We start from the raw sequence: 12,128 nt of genomic DNA, 5'->3' as shown, positions 1-12,128 counted from the left end.
CATCTTGCATTTGTGTATTGTTACTTTTCACAGCGTTTCATGAAGTCTGACTCAAGAAAAGGTGAAATAATTACCGTTGGTTCATTTTAACTTTTTGGATTTAAGATGTCGTGGGATTAGGAATAAAATAGTGATTTAATATGCTATAAATTATATTTATGGAGATTAATTAGCATGAGGTAGTGAGAGTGATTTATAATAATTCCATTAATTAAATTTATGATTGTGGATATTAATTCAAATTTTTCTCTAATTACTCCTGATAAGTACATAATACTGTATCATCAGCTATCATGGGTCATGGTAGGGTTCCTTGCCCTACAGAGCAATACTGTTTGCAGAAGGAAAAAGGATTAGATAACGCTGTTAGCAAGCGATCGATTGTACGTCTCGTATACTGTCCGTCTAATCTTCTTCGGCTGTTAATAAGATTGAGACCTTAATCAATCAGGCATGGTGCAATTAACGTAACCTTTTGACAGCCATCCCTGTCGGAGATCAGAACACCTGACGTGGATTTCTTTAATCAGTCACTTTCTGAGATAGGGACGGGGCGACGTGAAAAATAGCAGAGAAAGAGAGTGAAGAACGAATGAGAAATAAGTTGAAACGCGAAATGAATCGCGCAAGTGAGACTGACGGGCAATTTTTTAATCATTGAGGGCTGGGCTGCAGACTCACCCTATTCATTTATGGCGGACGACATTTGTGAGCAAAAAAATAACTACCTTTCTGATACGCCTTGGTCTAGACTAAGATTACACATTAATTTGTTTAAGAATTTCAGAAAATTTGTAGGCAAAATGTACCAACTATGGTTATCCGCAAAAATATTTACAAACACAGGTTTGGAAAAAGTACTGTATTGCTTCGGTTTGTGAATCAATATCGAGGGGTGTTTTAAATTCTTTTTAATAACCCTAGAGCGTCGAAAATGCGAAATGTATTTTTCGAAAAGAGAGAGAGCAGGCAGGAAATTTTTTACGAACGACGATATCGTCGACAAGTTTCCAAATGCCGGTCGAAACGTTTGAATTTTCAGTGACCCCATCAAAAACAGCATTTCGCGAATTCTCGACAATATTGGAGCCTCTCCCATGATATAACGAGCGATTGTAGAGACGTCCTCCTCGAATTATCCATCAGAGTCACGGCTCACTTTGTTCCCACTCTTCGACTCGTCCCTAATTTGAAGATCGCGCCACGGACGATTCGACTTTCTCGCTTTCCACTTACCCCAGCAGTTGGGAGGTAAATTACCGCTCATTTTTCTCCGTCATTTGAGCTCACCCTCTCGGAATCCTCGCGAGCATAAACTTAAAACTGGAGGATACAAGGAGGTCTCTTTCATTTTGGGGCATCTTCACGAGTAGAAAGGTCTGAAGCTTATACAATGGGCTGTAAAGACATCTCTCGTAGATTTACTCGGCGAAGTGGCAGTAAATTCACTCGCAAATGCTGAAATAGTTTTTTAGGTTACTTTACTACACGTCAGCTCAAACGCAGATCGAGTAGAGGTGTTTTGAGACTTTAGAACTTCAATAGAGTTTAGATATAGATGTTTCGAAGTGTTAGTTGAAATGGAGCTAGGATCGAAGTTTATTAGCGTTTTCAATCTCAAGTAGAAATTGAGTAGAGGTATTTTAGTGTTTTTTTTTCAGTCCGGATAGAGATTGAATTGTGGCGTTTTAATGTCTCTGACCGCAAATAACCGCATGAAGTGTCGTTTTTTCAATATACATCGATCGGACGGAAACAGCGCTGTTTCCCGGCGCAATTTGCGTTAGAGACCGAATAACAAGCCACTTGTTTGCAATTTCGCTAGTAATTCTCGGACAGCCGGATTGAGGTAAGCATTTCAATGTGTCTCATTTTCGGACGGTCACGCTGACAGAGGAGATTTCATCATCAGTGCATATTGTAGGCCGTCGCTGGCACAGGAACTCGTGAATACGATTACGGTAAACGCGTTATGGTGCGCGGAATTTATTGGAATGAAATTCATTCACCTTTCATATGCATGACACGGCGTGTAAGCCTCTCCTATGCGTGGCAACGCCACTCTGCAGAGAAAATTAGTCCCTCACATTATTCTTCTCTTCGTGATGTTGTCTTTCTATCTGAGAACAATTGCAGAGCAATTTTAGAAAAAGCTGCTTATTACCTTTATTATTTTAATTTTCTTCATTACGTACTAAGCGTTGGTCCAGATATATTTCAGTGTTTTATAAACATTATATTTTTTCTTACAGTTTTCGTACCAATAACTCGAAACTAATAACAATTCAGAAGAAACATATTTCTGGCTTTTAATCAAATTTTGCCAAGAAGGATCTCTTTGAACTCGATTACACGTAGAAAATACGCTCGAGCGAAATTGTTCTCGGTACAAAACAGGATAGGCGAAAGTTCCCCCAGGGCCAGGAGGCAGGAGTGGATTCATCAGCGACAACCTTAATAAATCTCTGGTAATTAGAAATAATGTAGCAACGAGATGAAATTGCCGGTGGGCTAGAGTCGGTAGGCTGATTCATTTTTTACGCCACGCGAGCGTTAAGATCTTTTAGCGGCCAGTTATAAATGATTCGCGAAACCGGAGCACTCCACTTCAGGGTGTCATGTATATCTACGCTCCCGGAACTCCAGCAGCCCCGCCACCTCATTAGTCACGCTGAATTCGTTTCAATTAAATCGGCCCGATTCTTCATTAACCGCTCACTACGCTTATTCGCGAAATTCTATTGTGGCCAAAGGGGGATGACGCTTCGTCATCTCTGGCAATTGTTCGAATATTTCGAATATTATTTTACATAGTGCTCATGTATTGTGGACCGTATTTTACGTATATTAAATGCAATAGATAATAAAGAAGATTCTACTGTTATTGGAACTAAACTATTTATATTATTGTGCTTTAACATATATAAATTCGATTGTACTCAATATTTTTATCATTTATTACAAATATAAACTCACGCCATTATCATCTATGATAGTTTCCTATTTTAAAAGCAATAATATTTTAGAAATAAAACATACTGCCGAACTTATTTAAATGACAACCCATTGTAATAAAAATTGTGATCAGTATAAAAGTGGAATTTGTAGCCTATCTTCTATCTGAGAAAGAGTAGTTCAATGTAAAATGGTGCAATATTTTAAGCTAATACTCTCTAAGAAATTTAAGCAACGTCTGAAGGCAAACGAACAGTCTCGAAACTTGAGAGTACCGTCACACAGTAGTCAGAAGCCAACTTCCTGAGCGCTACACGGCCAATCCACCTCCTTAATCCATCCTCCAAGTGCACTTCGCGCTATTCTCCCACAATAGCCATCCAACGATTCCTAAAACTTATTCCACCGCGACAGTGGCATGGAACTCGGCAACTATGTTCCATCGGGGTCTAAGTTACCGGGTCAGTTAGTCCTTTAATCGAGCAGATTAAAACGTCGCGATTGTCCCGCGTCGCGATTAGCCCTTGGTCGTGGGTGGGGTCAGCGCGAGTAAGAAACGGCGCGGTGGCGCGTCGTAAATCAAGAGGGTAATAGTCCTCGGAGGCGGAAATATAGTTAAACGTCTCAATTGCAGCGTCGGAGGTACGCGCGCTGGCGAAGTCCGGTCGGCAATACTAATTAAGTGGCAGTGTACCCTTCTTGAAGGGAACGCTCCCGAATCCGGAAACGAGGGTAGATGTAATTAGGATGAGTTGTGACGCCGGCAGCAGCCAAACCCTTGGCTTCGTTGCCCCGGCTGAACAACTCTCTCTCCCGCTACGTCAAGACCCACCCCGTACGTGGTGTCTGCACGCGCGCGTTCGCGTGCCTCTCCGCGTAATCTGCCCCGAGCAGACCCCGAGCCGGTTATTATTGTCGGCTCGGCAGCCTGATCGTTCCAATCGAGCCGAGCATTAGCGTACAAATAATGCACGCGACTAGCGAGCCGATCCTCGCTTTAATTGCCCGAATGATCTGGGACGAGGTCGTGTAATCGATTCTCACCCCCGCCCTCGCGCCTGTCTCTCTCTTCTTCATCAGCGGTGCGAGACGAACCGCGGCTGGCGGAGCATTTATTCTTGATGAACCGAAAATAGATATGCTGCAGACCGCTCACGCGTTAATGACGCACAGATGGCGTTGCATCAACGCTGAGCAGCGTTTTGGAGCTTCTTGCGGGGGCGGATGCTGGAGTTTGTGTTCACCGGTAAACTTGGGATGCTTCCATAGAAGTTCGTGTATTTGTTGCTCTGATTAAATATTGGGAGATGGGTGAAGAAACATCAGGGTATAGTTTTTAGTCGTAGGGTGGGAGTTGTATCTACGTCAGAGATAAGTCTAATTAGAATGTGGGGTGTTCGAGATGCCGAGGAAGGTTCAGACTTGGAGCGGTCGACTTCTGGTTCCGCTGCGAGTTTTTGCGCGCACAATTAGCGCGAGCGCAGTTTATCGCGCGATTAAATGAGCCTCGTTTCCCTTGTTCGAATTGAAATTTGTCGTAAATGAAGCTCGAACGTTTCAAATTAAGACAGTTCCTCTAACCTTCGGTATTCTCTCGGATAAGCGGCGATCGTAAAGCCTTCCCCGCTTCCATTACCGAGTCGAAGAAACTTTATGCGCACCTACTCTCTCTAATTGCTGGTCGCCAGAATCGCCAGTAAATTTCCTTGACAGAGTCAGCCACACCCTGTTCAGAGCTCATCAGGGTAAAAGTACGGAAAGATATATGGTTAACGGGGCAAAGCTGATGATAAGAATTAACTCTTGAAGACATGACCAAGTCACTTATTTAATTATACTAACGCGATTTTACTAGATCAAGTTGTAGTACAAAATTTCCCTATATTGTATGATACATTGCTGAGAAATATTAAACCCATTTCTAGTGGAAACATAATTCAAGGCGAGTGTAGGTCACGAGTTAAAGTTCACTAAATATCTATAGCAGCATTGATTACTGGCCCCCTCTACTTGGTCATTACTTCTTCAGAAATTTGAAGTTTGCTATTCTTTTAGCTTCTTTGCTAATAAATTTCGGTATCTACTGCATTCTACACTAAATTGATCTTTATACTTGCGCATGCTGTGATCTGTGAGTAAAATATCAAGCTAAATCGGTTTGTAAATAATTCCAGTTGGTTCAAATAGTTCCGTGTATATTACCCTACGCGCAACAGGCTACTGCCTGCCTTTAGGATTTGCGTTACAGCATTTACTGCGAACGCAATTCCCATTACGTTCCCCATTTGTTTATTTGCGCTTTCGCGCGAGCTGCTACACGCAGTCGCCAATCGTTGATCGACCGACACAAGTTGTTGAAATACGAGCGGGTATTTTTCTTCGGACATCTGTAGGTCGATTGAAAGGTGGTCGATATTCGTGATGGCTGTCTTAAAAAAGAGAAAAAATGGGTGGAACGAGTGACGGGTGAAATGAAATACGTCATCGGCCGCGGCGATATTTCATAGTTCCGGGCGATCAATCCCCGATGCGAGAGATTCCGGGGGCCGTTCACTCGACGCTCCCTCTACAAATTAAAGACGCTTCCTCCGCCCGATGCCATTTTCCGTAGAAAGCTTCGATCGTGTCTGCCTCTCGTTTCCTTTCCGCCGCTATTCCTCGAACGTTCATCCTCTTTCCCTTTTATGTCCCTCTCCCGTGGCTCCCTCCCGTTTCTTCCTACCCTTCGCCGCCTCCCTTTTCCCGTTTTAAGAATTATTTCACGGTGGTAATGAAACGCGGTACTCGGTCGAAGCGTGCAATATTTCACGAGGACCGATATAGCTGCTGGAAATGTTCTGCGTCTGAAACTTCAACGTACACAAGAGGTACAATTAAATTCTTCGTTAAGGTAGAATTCAATTCCATTTGAACGCCAGACAAGGAACGCTGTTACACTTCATTTTGTGTCATTTATCGTTTACTAAACTTGTACCGAGAACCTCATAAATACTTGCTTAGAAAGTGGAAGCAATTTCATTATTCCAACTCGTGCAGCCGTCACCCACTTTCTCTCTCAATTTCATTAACTCGTCGTTGTCTCTCCTCCCCCTTCTTCCCTTGGTCTTAAGCTTCGAATAAATTTTTCGTATCACCAGGAAATCCCCAATTAACCTCCCCGTTAATCGGGCCGGATTAGGCCTCCGCTTCGATCGCGTTTCAATTTCTTAAAACCCAGTCACCAGGTCGGTTAATCTGTTTCCCGAACTTCCAAGGGCGAGAAGTGTCAAGCTGGAGAGAAAGGGGCTCCGTTCGAATAATTAGCGAGATGGGACACTTATCTAAGTATCCGCAGTAGGCCGCAGAATGGCGCGACGGAGAACCCTGGAGACGGTCGAGATAAGGCTTCAGTTGGCTGCCTCGTGGTCCTGTAATTTCGATAATTACGGATTAATGCGTTTAGCTGTGGCGACATACGTACCCTGTAACATGATTCCCGACCGCCAGTAAGATACCTGCAAATTAATTAAGCGGCTGGCATGGTTCGCCGAATGATGCGAGCGTGTGTGTTTATCGGAAACCAGCGCCGGAATGTAGATCTTGTCTCGCCGAAGAACACAGTGGCTTGGTGGAATTCACTGACGTTTCCTGTCGCTCGCTGGCTTGTAATCCCTCGTACCAGCTAATAACTGTGTTACGTTTGCTCGTAGGAACGATATTCTAGCGATTATTATTGACACCTTCCACGAGGGTTTGATAAGAGAAACATTTTAGTTTAGGTGGTGAAAATGTTGGAATGTTTTATTGCAATGAGAGTTAGTATTATAAAGGGCGTTTCCAATTAGACTTATAAAATAGATTAATACATTTTATGTATAAAATAGGTTACACTTGTCAGGCAAAATGCTATAGAATATTTAAAAAAAGTATTTAATGTGTCTTTTACTCATGACAGGTAAAAATATATGTAAGATCTCTAATCAGATACAAGTTTATTTAATATCATAGTAATTTGAGGTGCCTACATTTTACCCAATTCTGAACTTCTCCAATTAGAAATTTCGAGGGGTGTATTTTTCTTCCCTGTAAATCAGTCATCTTCATCGACGGCACGATTCAGGGACCTCCTATATTCGGGACACGAAAACTCGTTGACTGACAACGATTCTCGTTCCCAGGGCGAACGTGTTACAAGTTTAAGCAAGGCGGAGTGGAAGCATCTCCTCGATTCATTCCCTCCCGGTGGCAGCTGCGCGGCGTCGACACGCGTTCGAAATTTTTGCCCGCGGTTCTTGTCAAAAAGTATTCCCTCGCGGGTAAGAAGCTTCCCTTTATGATGAAACAATATCGTACAGTTGCCTTTTTCCGGGTGCCCTCGTCTCGTGTTCCCGCCCGCCTCTCTAGCCTCTCTTCCGCCTCTCTCATCCACTCTCACGGTTTTCGTCGCCTCCGCCCTATCTGCATTCCTAGTCCCAACGAGCCGCAAAGGAATTCCAATTTTAAACAAAAGTTTCCTGACGGCGGCAACCTCTGTGCTTTCTTTCCCCTACACCCTCTTTGCCCCTCCATCCCCTATGTCCTACGCGTTTCTTTCTCTCGCAGCTCATTCCTCTCTATCTCTCCCTCTCTCTAGTTCGCTCTGACGTCGACACTGCAGATCCTTGCTACGCGTTCATACATAATGCCCTCGTACGACCTGAGGCGGCTGCTATTTCGTCTATACCTCGTCCTTAATCGTTGAAGAGAGGAATCTTTCTACCTACACGATGGAAAGAGCTTCGCCTTCGGTGTACACCTTTGTACAGAGAACGGGAAACGAAATTGCACTTAGCTTTCGAGTTTGCTGGCAATCCTAGGCAATGATACGTAATGCGATACGTTGTTCAATGATAAGTGGCTTGTGTGCAGTATTTGGAGGAAAGAAAAAACGAAAAAGGGAAGAAGGGTAATTGCAGGATAATCCTATAGTCATTTCTGGTTCACCGTTTAAATACTTTAGCTTCCACTGAGTTCAACTGAGAGCCCTTATTACCCGTGGATCGTGTTTCGCTGATGTTAACAACACGGTCCATGTTCACCTACTTTGGGTGATACACTATACCCACATGAATTCCTGACAAGAACATCCCAATACCTCGTGCACCAGTTTGGAATCTCTGCTCATCAAATTAGAATCGCTCAAAATTTCCAAATTTTATTCTATATCCAATACCCCTACTCTTCGCTTCAACTCGATGCTTTGTAACACCCTGTGCCGAGAGATCAGCGCGGCAACAGACATTTGACCGTGTTTTCCTGCGCGTCGATTGTTATTGCCCCGCTGTGCGCTGGGCCACGCGAATCGTCCTCACAGAAAAATCGGCGCGCAGAGAAAACGCAGGCAAGGGCGACGATAAACAAACGCTAATCCATAAATCCTCTTGCAAACGGCAGAAAGCACGCGCTATATATGCGGCTGACGACTCGAGACGTATCAGTGCCGCGTCTGCTGCAATATCGATAAAACATTGATCCCCCATTCGTGCCTGAAGCCTGCCGTATAGGATTCACAGCGGCGGTAGGCAGCCGCTGCTCCACACACGCTCACCCTAACGGGTGTTCGTGCATACGGAACACCGTTTCCACGGGATTATATTCGACTGCCGTGCGTGCACCTCTTGCATGATACCGCCTCTACATATTTACCCCCCTCCCTGCCCCTATGTACCTACAGCTACGCGTCTGCCCGTATCGCGATCCGCACGCGAATCACGAACCCCTAGCCGTTCAGGAATTCGACGATGATGGAATTTGGGTCGACGGCTGGGACGAGCCTTTCTCTTTCCCTCTTTTTTTCCAACGACGCGATCCCTCCGCGTTGACGAACGCGTTAAAGGCGCGATTTTAGCGCGATTCTGGGCACGGAGCTCAGTCGTCTGCGATAAATGTCGCGTGACTCTACTATCATAGGTATGCGCAGTAACAACACGTTTATGACTATGTATGTTGAACGTAATGGATATTTACATATTTAGATTAATTTCGTAAGATCGGTCTTTATTATAATTATATTACAGTTAAGGAATTCGTAAATCACTTCGAGAGAACAGGAAAATGAGGAGAGATCATGGTATATAATATAACACTTTTAGTGTCGCGTTATTGTTTAGTAAAAATTCTTTAATTATTAGATGAAAGTGGTTCTAATTCATTTGCGTTTCACTTTGTACAGCTCTTCTGTAGCTACAAATACATCATCCCTGAAGGGCTAATATTATTCAGAACGGTATGTAGTATCAAACCCTTTCATCCCCCTTCATTTCCCCAGCATTTATATAATACAAGTACCAGCCACCAAAGGTACTTGCAAGCTGAAGAAACAAGTTCCAGCCTGTGAACACCCGCAGCGCAAAGCGATTAAAGTAAAAAGCGCGTCAGAGGGAAGCGAGATCTAATCCTCGGTTGGAAGTTCCTAGATATTCCCAACTATCAACCGTGAAATAATCCGAGCACCCAGGTTGTCTGAGCCCTTTCGTCGGCGTGCACGCCACCGGCGCGCCGTCCCATTGATGTCAGATTAATTTTATTCCCGACAGCGCGGCGTCTCCACTCGAGATCATCTTTTCCGTTTAGCAGACAGCCAGATCAAAGCGACGGAAATCACGCCGCGCGCGCCTCAACATAATCGCGCCCGATTCCGCTTGGCGCCGCGGCGCGTATCTTGGCCCCCGCGTCCTGCCGGATCAAAGCGCGCGGATTTCAGCCGGGGCAACGAATTGGCAAACTTCTCTCTGAAGATGGAACAGTAATTATAAGGTCGACGACGAGGCAACCGGGGGGCAGGTGGCTGAGATGGGGGAGGGCAGAGCAGGGGCTGGCGAAGTCGCAGACGAACGATGGCTCAAACACTGCGGTGCAAAATTCACAATCTAATTCAACTAAGCAAATTACTGGCAACTTCCTGGGCGGTAGCTACGCACGTTGTCCCTTCGGCCTGCATTTCCAGAAACTTAGATCAAAGGGGCCGACGGGTCTGCCCCGGCCACACTCTTACCCTCCCTCAGACCCTCTTTTCAAGCTTCCTCCTGTTTCGGAATATCGCCCGGGCCCCCTTTCATCTCGGTGTTTCATACTTCCGGGGTGGCTGTGTCTCGTCCACCAACCAACTCTCGAATATCGAATTCTGGTGCCTTGACCGGTGACCCTGCGAATACAACCCCAACCGGAGCTTGGTGCTTGTGGAATACTTTAGTGAAGGTTGTGTGTCTTGAACATGAGTAGGGTAACTAGTTAGAGACTATACTGTACTGTAGAAGTGAGATGTGAAGGCTGAAGGCTACTGCAAGTCTATTAATAAGGATTTTTTTTTTAAATATTCAGGTGAGTGTATCTGCATTTTATGCAAGCAGTAACTAAAGTATTTGCAAAATTTGTTCAGAGTGTCTGTAGACCGAACTTCCTATTCCTAGTAACCCCGAATTATTAGACGCCTCTGGAGGTTGACCTAAGTGAAGCATGTAAAATCGAAAAACCGTGTATCAGTTCTGGAACAGACACTCCGTCAAGCTTTCGTTATCCACGCCGTCATCCTAGCGAATACAGACAGAACGAATGGGGTTGACGAACGCACAGAGAGCGTCGCGCGAGGGGGCGAGGAGGTGGGCAACACTTCCGGGACGCAATATCGTTCGGCACGGGGCAAACCGTAATTCCCACTTGCTTGGTCTTCGGAGGCAAGGTAGCAGAAGCTGCGTTTGTTGATTATCCGGCCGGTAAACACGGCGCATTGTTATCGATTGGGCCAACAATCTGCCGCCCCCTCCCTGCCTCATATTGACGCAATACTGCCTCGCACTTGCATAATGAATGGTCGGCTAATGACCCTACGGAGGTTGCGGAAACCGCAGCCAGAGGATGGTAGGCCCCGAGCCTCGAAGCACTTCCGGCATCAAACATGCACCGTTCGCGGAGCCTCGGAATCCACACGGTCTAGCCCACTTGCCCGTGTATCGTAGTCGTCGTAATAGGGACGCAGAGCCGACTTTAATTCTTCATTAAGCGCGCTCGAAGCGCACTGGTCGCGTTAGCTAACCGTAGCCAGATACGCTGGCTGGATATCCGGCGCACGATACCCGGTCAACGTATATTTATCATACCACGGCAGAAATTTAAGGGCGACTTTCCGCGCGGTGTAAATCTAACGCGCCATGAACGTCCAGTCGTTGCTTTTGTCCGTGAATCTTCTTATCTAAGTGAAACCTGGCTCAGACGTGACGTATATGTGCCTTGGACTATAATGTCCAAGCGTCAGTGGCTTGGACTACAACTGCTTAAGAGTTATGTGCCTCAGACTTATACGTGGTCGCAGTAACTTGGGGTGATGTAGTTAGGTGCTCGAAACTGGGGTAGATGTAACTCAAACTTGATACAGTCCTAGTCGAAACTGTTTGCTTCTGATTCAGGGGAACTACTCGATAATGTGTTTCAAGCTTTCCTTTTTTGGTTTCAGCTCTGCCGAACACGCGGACTCTAACAAGCAGATTCTGACCACTAGTCTGACGCGTCACTGTAAGTATTTATGAAATTACTTTCACTATATTTAATTAGTTCGAGTGATTTATTTAATACTTACGAAACAAATTGTATTTTTCTACTTAGACCATACTATCAATAATAACTTTGGATATGTATACTTCAGTACTTGGGTACGGGTGTACTTAAGTACATTTGTATTCTTTGTACTCTCCATTGATTTGTACTCGAGTGCAGTTCCACTAAAATTTCTGAAAATCCTTGTATCAAGACTTAGACTAACCACGTCGAAAACAATATCACCCTTTGTACGCTGTAATGTGAGCGATTTCACCGCATTAAACGGACTTGAACGCCATCAATTACCGTGAAAATAATAACGGAGCATCCCGTTGAGTAGTGTTCGCGAGAAGCGCGTTTCGCCTCGGGGGAAATGAAAACGAGACTCCGGAGCTCGAGAATCGCTCCATCCCCTTATCTGCCGTGGATTGCACGGTTTTCCCAGGGAAACTCGGCGTCACTGCGGCCATTATATAAGTTGTACTTTAATACGTCGCGGCACTGATTCTTTTGTAGCCGGCTTTCCGTCACTTTACCGAGCTCGCGAAGCGCGGAACTACGGCCACAGCTGAACGTCGGCTCCGCGGGGGTGGGTCGCGACTTTCGCATGGGACTTCCACTTT

General features: G+C 45.2%; 1 protein-coding gene across 2 annotated transcripts in view; it reads left to right on the top strand.

Annotated features, from left to right (window-relative positions):
* Ten-a (Teneurin-a transmembrane protein) overlaps positions 1-12,128 on the top strand; it is a 546,410-nt gene that overhangs the window by 161,847 nt on the left and 372,435 nt on the right. For both annotated transcript variants that reach the window (XM_076375328.1, XM_076375326.1), the window contains exon 3: positions 11,423-11,481. The gene's annotated coding sequence lies outside the window, so the exon portion shown is untranslated. The remainder of the gene's footprint in view (positions 1-11,422; positions 11,482-12,128) is intronic.

The sequence above is a fragment of the Calliopsis andreniformis genome, chromosome 3 (assembly GCF_051401765.1).
Source record: "Calliopsis andreniformis isolate RMS-2024a chromosome 3, iyCalAndr_principal, whole genome shotgun sequence".
In the NCBI taxonomy this organism is placed as follows: Eukaryota; Metazoa; Arthropoda; class Insecta; order Hymenoptera; family Andrenidae; genus Calliopsis; species Calliopsis andreniformis.
Note: the sequence above shows the minus strand (reverse complement) of the source record. Positions and strands in the feature narration are given on the sequence as shown.